The 18,632-nt window shown below is 45.2% G+C and overlaps 1 long non-coding RNA gene across 2 annotated transcripts; it reads left to right on the top strand.

Moving 5' to 3' along the window:
- Positions 1-963: 963 nt before the first annotated feature.
- On the top strand, positions 964-14,186 carry LOC123598444. Of its 2 annotated transcripts, none has more exons than XR_006712602.1 (5): positions 964-1,086; positions 10,734-10,816; positions 10,960-11,115; positions 13,347-13,500; positions 14,100-14,186. It is a non-coding gene; the product is annotated as an uncharacterized LOC123598444 (long non-coding RNA). The 2 variants fall into 2 exon arrangements; XR_006712603.1 differs by having other exon boundaries at positions 982-1,086; positions 10,739-10,816.
- The last annotated feature ends 4,446 nt before the right edge of the window (positions 14,187-18,632 follow it).

Below are 18,632 nucleotides of genomic sequence, written 5' to 3'. Positions count from 1 at the left end.
TTCAGGGATGAAGCAGAGACCCAAGAAGGGCAACGCCGAAAAGGCGAACACATGGCAAAGCTACGAAGACGTGGGGGAAAGAGGGCGGGAAAGGGGCAGGGAGGTGGAGTGGGGCGTAGAGATGTCAGCCCTCGGCACGGGTGGTGGGGGGCAGGGGGGAAGGAAGGAAAGGGAGACCCTCACCCCGCCAGAAGTGAACACAGGGAGGGCAACGCTCCCGCCTACTCTCCGCACCTCTCTAGCAGAGGAGGGAGGACAGAAAATTCACCTAACCCTCCAGCCCCCTCTTCGCGTGCCCCCCAAGGGGAGAGCTGGGTTGGAGGGAAGGTCTGACCCTAGTCTGGGGACATGCACGAAGAGGGAAAAGGTAGCGATGTCCAAGCTTCTGCATCTCTCGGGCAGTGAGTGGCGAGGGCACTGTGTCCGAGGAGATGGCGAGGGAAACGGGCTTGTGCCATGACACCTCGGGGAGTTGGAGGGTGGGGGACACAATGTCCTCTTTCTCTCCCACACCCGGCCCGGGCCCCTCCCGTCCGTCTCCCGCAGGCCCCGCCACAGTCGACCGGCTCGGTCCGCGGGCGTGGTTGGCTCTGGCCCCGGCGGCGGCGGCAGGGCCTCCCGGAGCCCCGGCCCCTCCCGCCGGCCAGGCCCCCGGGCCGCCGCCCCGGACACCGAGGGAACGCGGAGGAGGAAGGGGGAGCCAGGGGACTGACCGGCGACATGAGCCACCTCAGCCCAGGCTCGGCCGACCCGCGCCCCCCGCTCCCTCTGGGGCCGGCTGGGCTCCCCGCCCCTCACTCACCCCCCCGGTCCGGCGCCTCCTCCACCTCCTCCTCCACCTCCTCCCTCTTCTCGGCCGTGGCTCCTGCTCCGGCTCTGCGCGGCGACGGCGGCAGCGGCGGCAGCGGCCTCGAGAGCGGCGGCGGCGGCGGCGGCGGCGGCGCCTCCAGAACGCGCACGCACGCAGCACGTTGGCCCCGCCCCCAGTTCCACCCCGCCCCTCCGAGTCGCCGTCAGCTAGACTTTGGCCCCGCCTTCCCCACGGCTTTCCGGAGTCCGCTTAAAGGAGCCGCGCAGAGGAGAGTGGTGAGAGCTGGTGAGATCACGGGGAGGAGCGAGGTGTTGGGGTATTGTGAAGAGCTGAGTAGGAGGTTGCGAAAGGCGGGAAACAAAATGAAGGAGGGTCCGACGATTCGGGAGGAATAGAATTTGGAAGGGAATGCAACCATTCAACAAGTACTAACTGAGCACCTAGTAAGTGCCAGGCACTCTCTAGGTGCAAGGGATAATGCCCTAGGCAAGCAAAGGCCCTTGTGAAGCTTGATTCTACTGGGTTGGGAGAGTGGAGACAGACAACAAACCAAACAAAAATTTCAATCCGTATTATGTAGTGTGAAGACAAATAAAACCAGGAATGGAATGACTTTATTGCTGGCCAGATACTGCCCCACAGAGGAGACCTTTGAGCACCTATCATATACATAGGATATGAAGGAATGAGCCTAGCAAATGAGTGTGGAGGTGTGAGAGAAACAGCCTTTTCATGCTGAAAGACAATCAGCCATAAACTCAGAGTTGGGAATACACCTGGTAGGTTACAGGAACAGCAAAAGGCCAGTGTGGCTGAATGGAACCAGCTGGCCAGAGAGTAGCAATAGTTAAGTTGAGAGAGGTATAGAAGGACCAGATCCTATGGAGCCTTGTGAGTTGTTATAAGAGCAACTGAAAACCATGGGAGGATGAGCAGAGGAATGACCACATCTGATTCACGTTTTAAAAAGTATTCTTGGGGGGCACCTGGGTGGCTCGGTCGGTTAAGCGTCCGACTTTGGCTCAGGTCATGATCTCACGGTCCGTGAGTTCAAGCCCGTGTCGGGCTCTGTGCCGACAGCTCAGAGCCTGGAGCCTGTTTCAGATTCTGTGTCTCCCTCTCTCTCTGCCCCTCCCCTGTTCATGCTCTGTCTCTCTCTGTCTCAAAAATAAATAAACGTTAAAAAAAATTAAAAAAAAAAAAAGTATTCTTCGGGCGCCTGGGTGGCTCAGTCGGTTAAGCATCCCACTGTTGATCTTGGCTCAGCTCATGATCTCCTGGTTGTTAAGATCGAGCCCCAAGTTGGGCTCTTCACTGATGGCGTGGAGCCTACTTAGGATTCTCTCTTTCTCTTCCCTTCTCCCACTCACAAGGACTGGAGCTCTCTCTCAAATAAATAACCTTAAAAAAATGTTTTTAAAGTTATTCTTGCTAATATGTGTAAAATACACAATAGGGAAGCACAAATGTCTGCAGGAAGACCCCTAAGGATGTTGGTGGTGGTAGGTAACTTGTATGGCAGCAGAGAAACGGTGAGAAGGCTTTTCAGATATATTTTGGAGTGGATTTGGCAGAGAGTGTGTGAAGGAACAAACATCATGGATGATTCCTAGGTTCAAGGCCTGAAGGATGGGTTAATGGTGGTGCCATTTAATAAGATGGGGAAGACTCAACAGGAGAAATTTGGGGATGGGGGAAATCAGGAGTTCTGTTTTGTACATGTTACATAAAGTGCTTGTTATGCACCCACATGGAATATGGAGTACAACAATTGGATATATATTTGGGATTCATCAGCATAGATGCTTTTTAAGCCTTAAGTCTACATAGAAGCACTTAGGGAGGGAGAGTACTGGAGGAGAGGACTAAGAGGAATCCAACACTTGGAGATTAAGTAGAAAAGGAGGAAGGGCTACCAGTCAGATCAGAGGAATACCAGGAAAGGGTAAGTGATGGAAGATAAGAGAATTGTTTCTGGAAGGTGAGAGTCATCACTCTTATCAAATACTGCTGAAATAAATAAGCTGAGGACAGAGTTTGAACACTGGATTTGGCCAGATGAGGGTTACTAATGTCCTTGATGAAAGCAGTTTCAATGGTTCACCGGGGAGAAAGTCTGATTAGGGTGTGTGAACAAGAGAATGAGAAGTGAGGAAGAGAGAGTGTGTATAGCAAGTCTAAACAGCTCTTGAAGAGCTTTGCTGTCAAGGGCAACTGAGAAAAGGGCAGTACCCCAGGGGTATTTGGGATCAAGGGAGAGTATTTTAAGATGGGAGGAACGCTCCTTTAGAGGGATAAATATGATAGCACAGAAGATAGGAGACAAGTGGAGAAAGATTGTCCTCAAGAAGAGAAGCAATGAATGATGTCCTAGTGAAGGGAATGGCCTCGGGTAGGAATAAGGACTGTATGTTCACACACTATTTTTGGAGAGAAGGCAGTCTGTGGGTGCAAATGCAGGTAGGTTAAGTAGTCCATTTGGTGATGGCATGCTTAGGCCACTGCAGAGCAGAAGGGGACAGGTGGAAGCTAACACGCAGCCCCTGTACTGCCAACCAAGCAGCTATGAGGCCATACCAATCTGGAGGAAGCAGGGGTGGGGAGGGGCACCTCTTCTAATTACTCCAGCTGGAGGGGGTGGTGCCTTTTAGCAATTTGACCCACCCTCCTACACACACACACACACACACACACACACACACACACAGTGTGTATATTTTCCCAGTTTACATTGAGTACTGTATGTGCTAACTACCTCACTGGATCTGATGAGATAGATCTGGGCTATATGCTTTCCTTTATGCAATAAAAACTGTGAATGGGGAGGGGCTATTGGCTATTTAAGGAGCTAAAAGAAGGTGAGCAAGAATTCTCTTGAAGCATTGAAGAGTTACTAGAGAAGTGTGGTATAGACAACACTGAGGAGGACCCTCTTGAGCCGGTGGTCCTATATTCAAAAGTGAGACCATTAGGCAAAGTTGTATGGTTCTCTCCAGCCACATTCCATTGCTTGAGGGATTGAAGGAGAGTTGGATTTGACCAGGGCTGGGTTTGCTGATGAAAGTCAATGAGAAGGTGAGGGAGTATACACCAGGGAGTGGTTGTAGTGATAGCCCCTTGGAACCTACGCTGGGAGGGAAGAGAGGCAAATAATAAAACAGTGGGGTCAAGGGTTTGGTGGTCCCTGTGAGAGAGAAGAGGTCAAGAGGAAGCAGTGAAATAAGTGGGGAAAGGGGACTTTCCAAGGATCAACCATGGGGAAGGGTGAGTGAGGGGGTTGGGAAAGAGGAAGTGAAGGTATCTATAAGAAAAAATGGGTTCAGGGAGGAGCCTTGGAACCGAAGAACCAGCAAGGCCCTCGGGCTCTTGCCCTGTGGCAGCACACTTGAGCCATTGGTTGGGAGCAGGTTGAGGGAGCTGCACAAGCTGGGGAGAAACTGAGCACAGCAGGGAATAAGCCACCTGGATTCTGCCAGGTCCCTTTACAAGCCTTTGGGGAGCCGACTGGGTGCTTTGCTTTACCTGCCTTTTTTTTTTCACCGAGGACACCCACGCATTTGTGTAGACATTTTATTCTGCCTGGTGTTTGACAGAAATCAAGTGACATCTTTCCTCCTGATATCCCCTTTTCTGCTTATGACACTATCTTTTTCAGTTACTCAACTGCCAAGCCTCAGCTGCCTTTAATCTTCCCCATCCCTGTGTCCAGTTAGTCCCCAAAGTGTAGCAATCTGTGCCGTCCAATAGAACATTATGCCATGTTCTTTATCTACATAGTCTGGTACAGCAGCCAATGTGGGTATCAAGCACTTGAGATGTGGCTAACATGACTGAGGAATTGGATTTTAAATCTTATTTAACTTTAACGGATTTAAATTAGGCTTAACGAGGCACATATACCTGGGGGATACTGTATTGGACAGATGGGTAGAGGTCCTTCCTACACAATGTCTCTTCTTTTTATTTTTTTAAATCGTTTTTTAACGTTTATTTATTTTTGAGAGAGAGAGACAGAGCATGAGCGGTGGGGGTGGGGGAGGCACAGAGAGAAAGGGCGACACAGAATCCGAAGCAGGTTCCAGGCTCTGAGCTGTCAGCACAGAGCCTGACGCAGGGCTCAAAGTCACAAACTGTGGGATCATGACCTGAGCCCAAGTTGAGCGCTTAACTGACTGAGCCACTCAGGCGCCCCACAGTGTTTCTTCTGCTTCTCTCCACCTCTGCTGCCATGCCTGATTACCTCTAGTCCAGACTTTTCCCGTAGTCTCCTCTTTGGTCTCCTGCTTAGTTACTTCCCCTGCCATCTGTCATGTGTTCTTGCCAGAGCCACCTCTCTAAACGGTGGCCACATTGTGACCCCACCCTATTTTTAAAATGATTGCTATTTCTCTGTCAATTTCAAACTGGCATTTGCCCCGTGAAGTGCATCCATCCCACTTTTCCAGCCTTCCCTTGCACGGCGCCCTTATTTAGAAAGAGCTGTTCCTCAAGCAAAATGGAACTACTGGCTGTAATTCCTACCAACTTTTTACAGAGGAGCCAACCTGTTTGCTTAAATTGTCTCCGCCTGGAATAATGCCCCCCATTCCCTCTTCCAGCCCCCACGTCTGTTGAAATCCTTGGAGGCCTGTCTCAAATTGCAGCAGCTACCTGGAACCTTTTCTGATTTCTCCTCTCCTCTGAAATCCCACAGTTTCTGTGTTCACCTCACCTGTGGCACCTGCAAGCTGCCTTGTCGTATGTATTGTGTTTTCATTTTATTCCCGTCACTACATTTCCCTCCTTGCCGATCACTGTGTTTTAATCATGTTCGTGTCCCCTTGTCAGTCTTGCACCTTATATGTATGAGGTAATCCTCAACTAGCCACTGCATTGAATTACACGCTTTCATGGAAGGTGAAGTGAATTTATGCCTCTCCCTGACTGCGAGTACTATCACTAACCCCCAGAGAGAATGTTGTTATACCCTCGGAGAAACAAAACGGAAAAGAAGCAGAAGAAACCAAAAAAAACCCACAATCATTCCATGGCACTTCTGTTACAATTGAGAATTTATTAGGTCAGAACGCCAGGTTTGGGGCAGAACTCTGGGAAATTAAGAAGAAATGAATGAAAGAAGAACAAGCAGGAAAAAACCTGAGAAACAGGTATCTGAAATAGATCATAATCATGACACATCTGGTAGCCAGTTTCTAGAGCATTCTGGAAACAACGTGGAGGTAGATGAGTCTTTGTCCCAGGAGTTGGATGACTTGGGGCTGAGTGGTGAGGACAGTCTTACCTACAACCCCCTACCTTGACCGGCAAATGGACTCTTCTGTCTGCTGAACTTGACTGCCACAACATCTGTGTCTACGCTGTGCTGACAGGGTGTTGATTTGCCTTTCTGTTTTTCTAAGAGAAGATAATTTTCAGGAGAATATTCTTTTGATAGCTTTCATCATTGGACTCAATGAACTGACCTTAAAATTAAAACAAAAGCAAACACATAACCATGACATTTCCTAACATGAGATTCAAACTTTTGAAGAGAAGTGGACTGTGTTTGTTTTCATGCTACTGTTTGCTGAGAATTTCTTCCAAGTGCTTTCCAAACTTAGGGTGCTTTTACAACTCAGTTCTATTTTGTAATCCTAGGGAGCGTCGTCAGCATGCTTAGAACTGGCAGGGCCAGCATAGTTAGCAACTCCTAGGGTCAATTTATGGAAGACATCTTTAAGAAGCATTCAGATTGTGATACAAATCAGTAAGAAGAGGCTTCCATCCAATAAATGTTTAGAAAATGTATTTTTAGACCGGGATTCCTGGGAACCTGTAACCCAACAGAATTACATATGCTAAATCCTACAATACCTAATACGCTTTTCTTGTTGGTGCAGTGGTTTAAAGGATTTGAAAAGCAGGCATATTTTACACAAAAAAACATACCTCACACATATAGGACCTTACACACATTTATTCAACAAGTTTCAACTGAGTGCTTGCTACTTTATGCTTGTTGCTACACATATAAGTGACCGGGCATTGGTATACCATTTTACAGTTTTCAAAATGACTCCACAGTGCCTAACTTAATCCTACAAACAAATATCATTAAAGTAGGTTTAAGTCTCATTTTGCAGAGGGGAAAACTTGCTCAAAGGGGTTAAATGAACTGCACAGAAGCCGAGCTATTAATTGGCAAGATCTCAAACTGGAACCCAGATCTTTGGGTGTCAAAACATTGGTTGAATTAGAATATAAGTTCCCTGAGGGCACAGACTTGATCCGTTTTGTTCATTACTATATTCTCAGAGCCCAAAATGTACCAGGCATATTGTGGGTTCTCAATAAATGTGTGTGTGTGTGTGTGTGTGTGTGTGTGTGTGTGTGTGTGTGTGTGTTGTGGAGAGAGAGCTGGGGAGAGAATATAAGCCAACCATCTAATTCATTAGCATATTTTAATATTTTAATTAATTACATGCTAAGCTGATCTTTTCTATATTAGTGCTATTCAAAGTATGGTTCAAAGACTGGTACTGGTCCATGAATTTTTTTATTGCCAGGTGCCTTAGCCCATTTTGGGCTGTTGCAACAAAATACCACAGACTGGATAGCTTATAAGCAACAAATTTATTTCTCAAGTTCTGGAGGCTGCAAGTCCGAGATCAAAGTGTCAGCAAGGTCACGTTCTGGTTAGAGCCTGCTTTTTGGTTTATAGTGGTGCCTTCTTGCTGTGTCCTTACCTGGTGGATGGGACTAGGGATCTCTCTGGAACCTTTTTTTTACAAGGGCACTAGTACCATTCATGAAATTCCACTCTTATGACCTAAGCACCTTCCAAGTCCCCACCTCCTAACACCATCATCTTTGGGGGTTAGGATTTCAACATATAGATTGGGGGGTGGATACAAGCATTCAGATCTTAGCACCAGTTGGCCTTAATGACAGAAAACGAGAGTGAGCATTTAGAATCCTTTGTGGCAACTTGACATCGCTGTGACATACAAGCAAGCAATCAGTAGGCTTGTCCAGTTGAGCAGGGCAGAAACCAGTTCAGGTGTTGCCCGACTGCCTTGTGTGGTGAGTCACGTGGTATGAGCTGGATACTAGTTATAAAGCATCCAACTTTTTTTTTTTAACCTTTTGACCCTCTTCACCCATTTTTCCTCCCCTCCCACCCTCTGGTAATCACCGATTTGTTCTCTGTTTCTATGAGCTTAGAGTTTATTTTGGTTTGGTTTTGGTTTTTAGATTCCAAATATAAGAGACATTTTATGATATTTGTGTTTCTCTGTCTGACTTATTTTACATGTATATGTGTGTGTATATATCCCTATCTATTTCTTCATCCATTCATCCATCCATGGACATGTAGGTTGTTTCCATATTTGGCTATGATAAATAGTGCTGCAATGAATGTGGGGGTGCAGGTATCCTTTTGAGTTAGGTTTTCGTTGTCTTTGGATAAATACCCAGAATTGGAATTACTGGATCATATGTAGTTCCGTTTTTCATTTTTTGAGGAACCTTCATACAGTTTCCCATAGTGGTTGCACCAATTTACATTCTCACCAACAGTGCACAAGATTCCCTTTTCTCCATATCCTCCCCAACACCTGTTGTTTGTTGTTGTTGTTATGCTAGCCATTCTGACAGGTGTGAGGTGGTATCTCATTGTGCTTCTGATCTGCATTTCCCTGATGGTGAGTGATGTGGAGCATTTTTTCATGTACCTGTTGGCCAGCTGCATGCCTTCTTTGGATCTTCTGTCCATTTTGGGGGGGTTGTTTGGTTTGTTTATTTGCTTGTTTTTATTTATTTATTTATTTATTTATTTATTTTTGGCTATTGAATTATTTGAGTTCTTTATACACTTATGATAATAACCTCTTTCAGATATAGGACTTGCAAATCTTTTCTCCCAGTAAGTAGGTTGCCTTCTTATTTTGTTGATGGTTTCCTTTTCTGTGCAGAGTTGTTTTAGTTTGATGTAGTCCCACTTGTTTATTTTTGCTTTTGTTGCTCTTATTTTTGGTGTCAGATTTTAGAAAATTATTGCCACTCTTATGTTTTTCCCTAATGAGGGGGGGGGGGGAATTGTAAATGGGATTGTTTTCTTAATTTCTCTTTCTTAGAGTTTATTGTTAGTGTGGAAATTTTGGTGCATGTGCATCAATTTTGTATCCCGCGGTATTATCTAGTTCATTTACTCTAATACTTTTTCAATAGAGTCTTTAAGGTTTTTTTTTTATATAATATGTCATCTGCAAATAGTGACTGTTTTACTTCTTCCTTTTTAGTTTGGATGCGTTTTCTTTCTTTCTTTCTTATGCCTAATCTTTGAGGAAAAGCTTTCGGATTTTTACTATTGAGTATGATATTAGCTTTGGGGTTGTCCTATGTAGGCTTTATGTTAAGGTCTGTTCCCTCTGTTCTCTCTATACCCTCTTTGTTTTTCTCATAAATGGATGTCGAATACTGTCAAAGGCTTTTTCTGCATCTGTTGAGATGATCATATGATTTTTATTCTTCATTTTGTTCATGTGGTGTATGACATTAACTGATTTGCAGATGTTGAACCATCCTTGCATCCCTGGAATAAATCCCACTTGATTATGGTGTATGCTCCTTTTAATATATTGTTGAATTCAGTTTGCTAATATTTTGTTAAGGATTTTTACTGTACCCATCAGGGATATTGGACTGTAATTTTTTTTTCCTGTGGCATCCTTGTCTGGTCTTGGTATCAGGGTAATGCCAGCCTTGGAAAATGAGTTTGGAAGTATTCCCCTCTTCCATTTTTTTTTTTTTGGAAGAGTTTAAGAAGGATTGGTATTCTTCTTTGAATGTTTGGTAGAATTCACCAGTGAAGCCATCTGGTACCGGACTTTTGTCCATTGGGAGGTTTTTGATTACTGATTCAACCTGCTTACTGGTAATTGGTCTGTTCAGATTTCCTATTTCTTCATAAGTTAGTCTTAGTAGATTGCATGTTTCTAGGGATTTAATCATCTATTTAATCCTAACCAGTTTGGCTATTTGTCACCCACCTTCTTCTCCTCCTGGATATCCTTTACTTTTTTGGAAAGAGAACACTTCATGCCTTTGGAATAAAAGAGTTAACAACAGATTTGAGATAACAAAACGAAATACACAAAACTGCTTTTCACCACAGAAGCTATATCTCCTGATCTTATGCTGTGGAGGCATCATTGCTCAGGAATTAAATATATGGCTTCTGGAGTGAGACTTCTTGTGTTTAAACACAGGTTCTGCCACTTATCGACTGTGCAAACTTGGGCAAGTTGCTAAACCTCTGGAAGCCTCAGTGTTCTTATCTGTGATATAATAAAAGTACAGAATTTCACAGGGTTTTGGTAAAAATTATGTGGTCAGACATGTACAGTGGTTTTCACAGAGCCTGTCACATAGTGACAAAATGCTGCTTTATGTTATAAGAAATATTATCTATCATTTCATCCTGGGCTCATAAAAATTCATGCTGCTTGAAAGATTTAAAAAATATTGACTATGAAGGTGATTCTGTAACTATCCAGGCTTGTAAATAGATGGTCGCTTTTCAATTATTCACATTATTAAAAGATAATGAACATCAGCTAATTCCAAGGTCCTTTATATTTGCTTTTTAGTACATTGGGGGACATTTGTCTTTTTAAAAAAATTTTTTAAGTTTATTTATCTTGAGAGAGACAGAGACAGCAAGCGTGGAGGAGGGGCAGAGAGAGAAAGGGAGACAGAGAATCCCAAGCAGGCTTTGCGCTGTCAGTGCAGAGCCTGACACGGGGCTCAAACTCACGAAACCACGAGATCATGACCTGAGCTGAAACCAAGAGTCAGATGCTTAACCAACTGAGCCACCCAGGTGCCATGGGACACTTGTCTTCTACGTGGCCATTAGATGCAATTTCTATTTCTGCAGCACAGGTTGCTCGGGCGGTAAAAGAAGGCAGGTGCGTGTCCTGAAATGCATGAAGTACATCCTAGTGGAGTGTGCACACACAGGTAAGCAAGAGCTGTTTGCTCGGTGATGTGTGTATTGCCTACTTATATGTTTTATGCCACAGACTTTATCTGCAGGGTCCCTTCCTGCTAAGTTGTAGCCAGCTCATTCTTTTACATTTCCTTCTGGGAACACCGGCATCTAGAAGGAAGCAGCTACTCAGCCATGCGGCGCTGTAACTCCCAGGAAGAATCAAGGATTTCTGCAGCAAGGAAATTGGATACGGATGAGCACCAGGGAGGACACTGCTGGCCACTGAAGGGAAAGCCCAATGTAGGCAGGAGGCCAGAATGCGCCAACGGTAAGCCAAGTTTTTTCTTATCAGAAGAGAAAAGCTTGCACTTAACTGCGCTATCAAGGAAAAGACGGTCCCCAGCCTTCAGTAACTGGAGGGAAAAGGAATCCAGGAGGGCTTGCCCTAGCTTTGTGGATATGAGTTAACATTATTTATTCTGTAATAAAACTCAAGCACAAGTAAACCACTGAATGAGGCAACCTGAATATATACAGAATTTATAGAAAGCAGGATAGTGTGGTTAGGTTGGCTAGATTTAGCGAGTGAAAAGACAAGATGTCCGGTTAAATTTGAATTTCATATAAACAAACATGTTTTTAGTATAACTATGTTCCATGCAATATTTGGGGTTTGTTTATCTGAAATTCAGGACATTCTGTATTTTATCTTGCAACTCAAAGTGTGATTAAACATGTAGGCTGTGGAACCATACTGTGTAAGTTCAAAATCTGGTCCTGCCGCTCATCCGCTATGTGACCTTGGTCATGTTACTTAACCTCTCTGAGCCTCAGTTTCTCTGTGTATAAAACGAAAACAGCATTTACCTCATTGAACTGTTGTGAAGATTAAATAATTCATAAAAATTCATAATGGTAACTGACACATAGTGAATGCTGATAAAAATACTAGCTACTTTTGTAGGAAGCATAAGTGGTTATTTACTACCTCCAAATGTTTTCTTCAGTTGACATTATGATTCCAAGTACCTTTTACAAAAAAACCTAGGTGGAGATGGTTTTTTTCTCCTATTTTCACGTTACTTTCAATTTTGTTTACAGCCAATGAAATCAGTATAACTTTTAGGACTGCTATCGCATAAAGGAGCACACAACCAGCATCTTATCATCAGGCTTCCTGTTTTTCCCTGGTGGCCTAACACATCAGCCCAATCTTAAAGATGTCCTAAAGGCCAAATTTCCTCTGAGAAATGTGTTGAAACTTTCATAAAGTACTACTTGAGTATTTACTAGGTGAAACTCAGGAGCCAATGCCAGCTCTAGCATGGGGTTTTGTCAGAAGGGTATTTGCTATAAGGGGATTTCTGTGCTCTGTAGGTTGCTTAAGAGCAGCCACTTCGTATGGAGTTACAGTTCTTGAATAAACAGGATTCTGTTAGCACAACGTTGAGAATCAGACAAGCAGAGATATTACTACAATAGTAGACCTAGTATCCAAAAATCTGGTTCTACCACTCAACACGAGTCGCCTGGTACTTTTGCACATTTGCTTCCTCATTTATAAAATGAAAACATCAATACACCTTAAAAGGCAAGAATCAAGTTAAATGAGATAACGTAATGGACAATACGGTACTAGGAATAACAGAAGTGCTCCGTAAGTATTCTTAACGTGAATCTGCTTATTCATTACAAGGAAGACTGAACACCAGAACACAGAAAGTTCAGAACACTGAACACAGAAAGACTGAAGCCTGGGGTTTGTGCTACTTTATATGGCTGAGCTAAAACAGTAACTCCTTGCTTTGTCCATGTCTGCTTCTGGATGAGAACCAATAATTTCTAAACAATGATACAACCTAAGGGGAATTCAAGCAAGGACTGCATCTTTCCCATTGACAGTAACTCTGTGTGTGTGTGTGTGTGTGTGTGTGTGTGTGTGTGTGTGTGTTGGAGGCAGGCAGTGGTGAGACAGGGAAAGGTCAGGGAAGGAGTTGGAAATTTCTTTTTCATTTAATAACTAGGTTGAGCCAGATACTGATGTTTGTGTGTGAAAAATATTAGTTTGAGGCCAGAAAGCAGAAAACACACTTCCAGTAAATTTACAATATTAATTTTGAGTTTCAGAAGCAAATCCCAAATGCAAACCAGATTCAGAAATTATGACCTCAGCTTTTCCAGAGTGTGTACTGATTAGGCTTTTGCAGATTAACCAGAGGTAGAACGTCTTAGGGGAAAAACCTAGGAGAGAAAAATAGAATTCATGAGAACATCCAAACTCAGAGAGTGAAATTTCCTGTCTTCGCGTTTGCTGCTGACTGAAGGAGTATGGGCTTTTCTAAGGAGGAGAGAGGGGTGAACTTAGGGTTTTGTCAAGGGGATTACCAAGGGAGGTAGTTGTTTGTGGACTGGAAGGTGGTAAGGAGTCCGTGGCTTTGCAGGGCAATACACGATGGCAAAGTAGGGCAACGATGCTGGAAGTTGTAGAATGAGCTAGATGACTACTTTGAAAGTCAGTTCATAAACATTTATATATTAAGTATCAACTATGTTATTAAGCTTTCAGGGGATACAATGACACATAAAGCACAGACAGTGAGACCTGAGAGGAAGAAGATAAAAGGAAGGCTGTGGAACCAGTGTGTTAAGAAATCTCATAGCTGACAATTTGCTAGCAAAGAACAGGATGCCTACAAAATTCGTTAAGTGTCAGGTATGCTGGGGACGTGGCTGACGGCTTTGCCTGAGCTTTGAACTTGGCAAAGGGTAGAGGGGAAGCATTTCTCCAGGCCTTCCCTTGCCTCCTGTAGAAGAGAGGTGCTCGGTGTAAAGGAAGAAAAGCCAGAGCATGTGCATCTCTGGACAGGGGTCTGAAATGAATCATAATCTTCCTGGGGGAGAGGGGGGGGTGGGGGAGGGGAGTTGTAGGGTCTCACCGCCCCTCTCTTCATCCCCTGAGCTGTCATTGCCAAAATGAACAGATTATCACAATTTCAGCCCATGCAGCTATCTGGCTAATGTTCATTTGCTGATTTTAATGAGTTCCAGAACCAATTTGTGATCTTATAATCAGCTCAGGTTCACCGCTGAAAGAAAGTGCTGTAAGTCTTGTTAGAGAAGTCAGCGCTGCAGAATGCAGATACATTGATATGAAAATGAATTCAAATGAATTCTTCGGGGCATTGTAAGGCTTCCAAGTTCCCCGATACCATTCAGCACAAAAATGTTAGGTGTTGGATGTCCTGATGAGCCGGCTGGGGTACAATACCTGTCTTTGCAAACTACATTCATCTCCTTTTGTTCTCTCTTCAGATTTCACAGCTTCCTCTGCTCTGCCTAAAAAGGAAAACTCACATCTTCAAGCTGTTACAATAAAACTATTGGCAGTATGTAAAGTGAGAACAGAGCCTTGCCTTAATTTATTGCACCATGTAGATTTATTACACATCAGGGTAATAATAACAACACCATGACTCGCCGCCTGATAATCTCCTGTGCTCCAGTAGGAGTGCGGGGGAGGGAGCCCGCGGGCCCTGTAGACTCCCTGTATGGTGCTAAGCGATCTGGGCACGCTCCTGGCCCGGTGCCACCAGATGATGTGGTACTACTGGACCGCGTGGCGTCAAGATGTGTTGCAGAGCTGGTGAGGAGATGTAGCCTTTAGACAGAAAACACTGGAGGCCATTGGCCAGGCCTATAAGTAGAGTGTGTCCCCAGTTGCTCACTGCCAGGGGAGTAGGCATCCCAGCTACCTTCTTATCAGAGGCTCCTCTACCTGAAACCTGATGAGATCACAGGTTAAGAACCTCCACGGGGCATTTTGCCTGCCTTTAGAGGGCACCACACTTAGAATCTGGGACCTTCCAAGTTAAATATGTTCAGTGTCTGAGGAACAAGTTGACCAAATTCAGGGTTAAAGACAATCACGCCTCAGGCCACGGGTCTCTCCTTCAGAGTGCTGGCCTCGCTTCTGGGCTGCTTCTCTTGTCTTTTCATGACATCTGAGTCCTGGGGGTGCCCAATCCGTCTTGGCTGCTTCCAGGGAAACTGCTCCCAGGCACTCAGGCACTCAGCCTGCCCACGGTGACAGTGACATCCTCACAGAGGACAGCGTTCATCAGAGGTGCCCCCCTGCTGCTCTGCTTGCTCTGGAAGCCTCTCATTAGGGTTTCTAATTTTTAAGATAATGGGAACTTAATGGGGATTATTTTGATTTTCTCTCGCCAGCCGATGTTTTAGCCCTGCTGCCCCCAGCTGCACTGCCTGAACAAATTGCATTCTGAGCAAGCAAAAGCTGTGGCCCAGGAGACTGCTGACATGACCTCAGAAACACACAGTCCAATCCCACTGCCTGATTTTCTTTGCTCTTGTACTGAGACCTTTGGCCGTAACAGTATTTGGGTTTCTGGCCATCTTGGTGACCACTTTGGACCTGCCTTCCCTCTCCCCCCCCCACCCCACACACTGAATTTTAGAGGGAAACATCTTTAAAACACATCAATGAACGAATCAATTAATTAATTCTCAGCATTGGTGAGGCTCGGGCTCCTATTCCTCTTCTCCTCCTCCTTCCATGTTTTGTAAATATTGAGAATTTGATCGACCCATAATCTGTTACCTGGCTATACTCTGAGACAGAGAGTTGCCCTCTGAGACAGACAGTTCCAAGACTGAAAGGATGGAGAATCATGTATGATTAACCCTCTGAATAATCAATGACCTCAATAATTATATTTTGAAGCCATTAGGTCCTGGGGATCCAAAAACATTGTCCCTATCCTCTCTCAAAGCTTTGGTTTTCTTCTCAATAAACAAACTTAAGTTTGTTTGTTTTTGCATTGGTAAGTGGTGGCCATTTAGGGTAAACGGACCCTTGGGGATATTTATCCTGCCCAAACGATGGCAAAAATACAAAGATGTGCAAACCACCATCCTTAGTAGGCCAACTGTGCCCAAGACTTCACTGGATAGGCTTATTTTGGGTGTCCCCTGCCTCTGTTAGCTGTTAGCTATGAGGACCACTCAGCAAATCTTGAGTCTTGGAAATCACTCCACTCCCATGTTTGCTGATTTCTGGCAGGTAAGAAACCACATCAGCCGTCCGTCTGAGGTTTAATGGAGTATTATCGCTACTAACTCGAACTTCTGTCAGTAGGTCTTTGTCTCACAACTAACCCCAAGGTAGCCTAACAGCATGAAAACCAGAGTCAGAGAGGTCGATGAGTCAGAAAATGGCCCTAGGTCTGTTCAGAGAGGTGACAGGCCTGGATGTTTCAAAGCACATTGCTGACCACTTTTGATAAAGGGCCCAGGATTGTTTTAACTACACTTGATTTAAGGATAAGTTTATATAAGACAGGGACTTCACTGCTCAACCATTTTGTGGAATGGTTGTCAATGGCTTGGCCCAAAAGGAGGCAGAAGGAAAAGGGCCAGAGGCAGCAAGTGTCAGTGCAAGATGGGAAGTAGGTAGGAACCGTAGCATTGTAAACACATCCAGAAATCAAAATTATGTCAGGAGTGGGGACTCATTTGTATTTGTTTTGATGATTTTGCTTTCATTTGATTTTCATTTTAAACCTTGGCCACTCTGGCCGCTGGGAATTGATTTCGAGAAGCACCAGCATGGAGCAGAGACCTCCAAGAAGAATCTGGATTCAAGCCTGGTGCCGAGGGAGAACGTGGACAAGAGCATGAGGCAGAGACTTTAGGCCCACGGGAAGCAGCCTCCCGGCTTCAAAGGATGTCTGTGTCACTGACAGCAGCGAGGAGTGCAGACGGTGTGCAGGAATTGGGCTCGACAGCCCCTGATACCGACTGATAGGCAGTTTCACTGTGGGGCACCAGGCGCAGGTTCCTCTGCTGTCTTCATCAGTCTGTAGGTGCTGACTTTGCTGATGGTCTGCACCACAGCCACCGGGCCTCTTCCCACTTCCTCCTTTTCACACGGCTCTTGTGAGCAGAGCAGCCGAGGCCTACTCTCTAGCCTGCTTTGCCCTCTCTTACTTACATCAGAGGTTTGGGACGGCCGATTACAAACGATCGTTGCAATCTTTTCCTTTGTGCTCTTGAAGTTTGAGTAGAGAGGCAAGGAAGAAGTGGCCCAGGAGCAAATAAACATCTGCATTTCCAAAACGAGCGTGAAATGAAGCTCGTCTGAAAAAAGCAAAGACAGCTTTTGGGGCAAAAGCTGAACAGGAGCAAAAGCTGAATAGAGTCTCAACCATGAAATGTTTACTCGTTTTGTTAAAAAGAGAAGGAAAGAAAAGAAAGAGACGCTAAGGGGTGCCTGGGGGGCTTGGATAAACATCTGAGTGTTTATCTCAGCTCAGGTCTTGATCTCAGGGTCGTGAGTTGAAGCCCTGTGTTGGGCCCTGGGCATGAAGCCTACTTAATAAAGAAAAGGAGGGGTGCCTGGGTGACTCAGTTGCTTAAGAGTCCGACTTCGGTTCAGGTCATGATCTTGTGGTTCACAAGTTCGAGTCCCACATTGGGTTCTGTGCTGACAGCCTGGAGCCTAGTTCGGATTCTGTGTCTCCCTCTCTCTCTGCCCCTCCCCCACTTGTGCTCTGTCTCTCACTGTCTCTCAAAAATAAATAAACATTAAAAAAAATTTTTTTAAAGGAAAGGACAAGAAAAGAGGGAGGGAGGAAGGAAGGAGGAGAGGCAGGGAGGAAGGAGCCAGGTACTATCTCTTTAGCAGGCATGGTATGAAGAAGAATTGAAAAGACGTTCACTATTTTTTAAATTTCAGTCCTGAACCAGTCACCTGGGAGGAGCGGGTTTGGTGTTCCAACACAACCGTTCGCGCCTCGGACTTGGAAGGAGCGAGGTTGAAGTATCTCACAAAGGAAAAAATAAATGATTAAAACAATTGTTATCTAAAATGTTCTACCTTAACCAAAATTAGAGTTCCATTGACAAGCTAAAGGAACAGTCTGTCAAATCTTCACTACAGCCTAGCTAACACCCTACTGCTTGCCTCCGCCCCGCAAGGTAATTTTGGCACCTTTTATCTCTAAATACATGGTAAATACTCATTAATCTCCACAGCAGTCTGAAGTTGGTCAAGTTCTTCAAACTTCGAGTGATGACAGGTGGGGTAGTAATTTGCCTTGGCTGTCATTACCCTTCCCACACATGCTGGGAAACAGGCACGGAAGGCTTCGAGGTTCTGGACCAAATCAGAGGTATTCCAGGAACCCAGCACTGGGTCCCTCTGTCATCTCTGGGAAGTGGCTTCTGGACTCAGCAGCTGTACCTCTCCATGTCAGCTCGTGTATGTGTCAGCAGCAAAGAAGACTCCCACCCCAGAGGCCCCAGGTCCTTGGCCTCTGCTCCACCTCAGAAAAGTTCTCTGGCAGTTGAAGAAAATGGAACAGGTGCGACCATAGGGGTGAAGCATGGGTGAGTTTGGCAGTTGGGTGCTTGAGTGGATCTGAGCTCTGTGATTGTGAATTAATATAGCTCGAGGGGACTGGCGGCAGACTCATCTTTGCCCTTCACACTCTAGTAATAAGCTAGCAGGACTTGTATGACCTCCTCCCTTGCTGATGCAGCATGACAGTGTCGTGGCCGGGCCTGACCCCTGGCCTCCCTTGTCCCGCCCCCTTGGCTGTTGCACACATCCTGCAAACTTTCGGAGGGGCCATATGGGGGTCAATTTTCTTTTTCTTTTTTAATTTTTTAATGTTTATTTATTATTTTTGAGAGACAGAGTGTGAGCCGGGTAGGGGCAGAGAGAGAGGGAGAGACAGAATCCGAAGCAAGGCTCCGGCCTCTGAGCACAGAGCCTGATGTGGGACTCGAACCCCCGAAACCGCGAGATCATGACCTGAGTTGAAG

Source organism: Leopardus geoffroyi, chromosome C1, assembly GCF_018350155.1.
Source record: "Leopardus geoffroyi isolate Oge1 chromosome C1, O.geoffroyi_Oge1_pat1.0, whole genome shotgun sequence".
NCBI classification, from domain to species: Eukaryota; Metazoa; Chordata; class Mammalia; order Carnivora; family Felidae; genus Leopardus; species Leopardus geoffroyi.
Note: the sequence above shows the minus strand (reverse complement) of the source record. Positions and strands in the feature narration are given on the sequence as shown.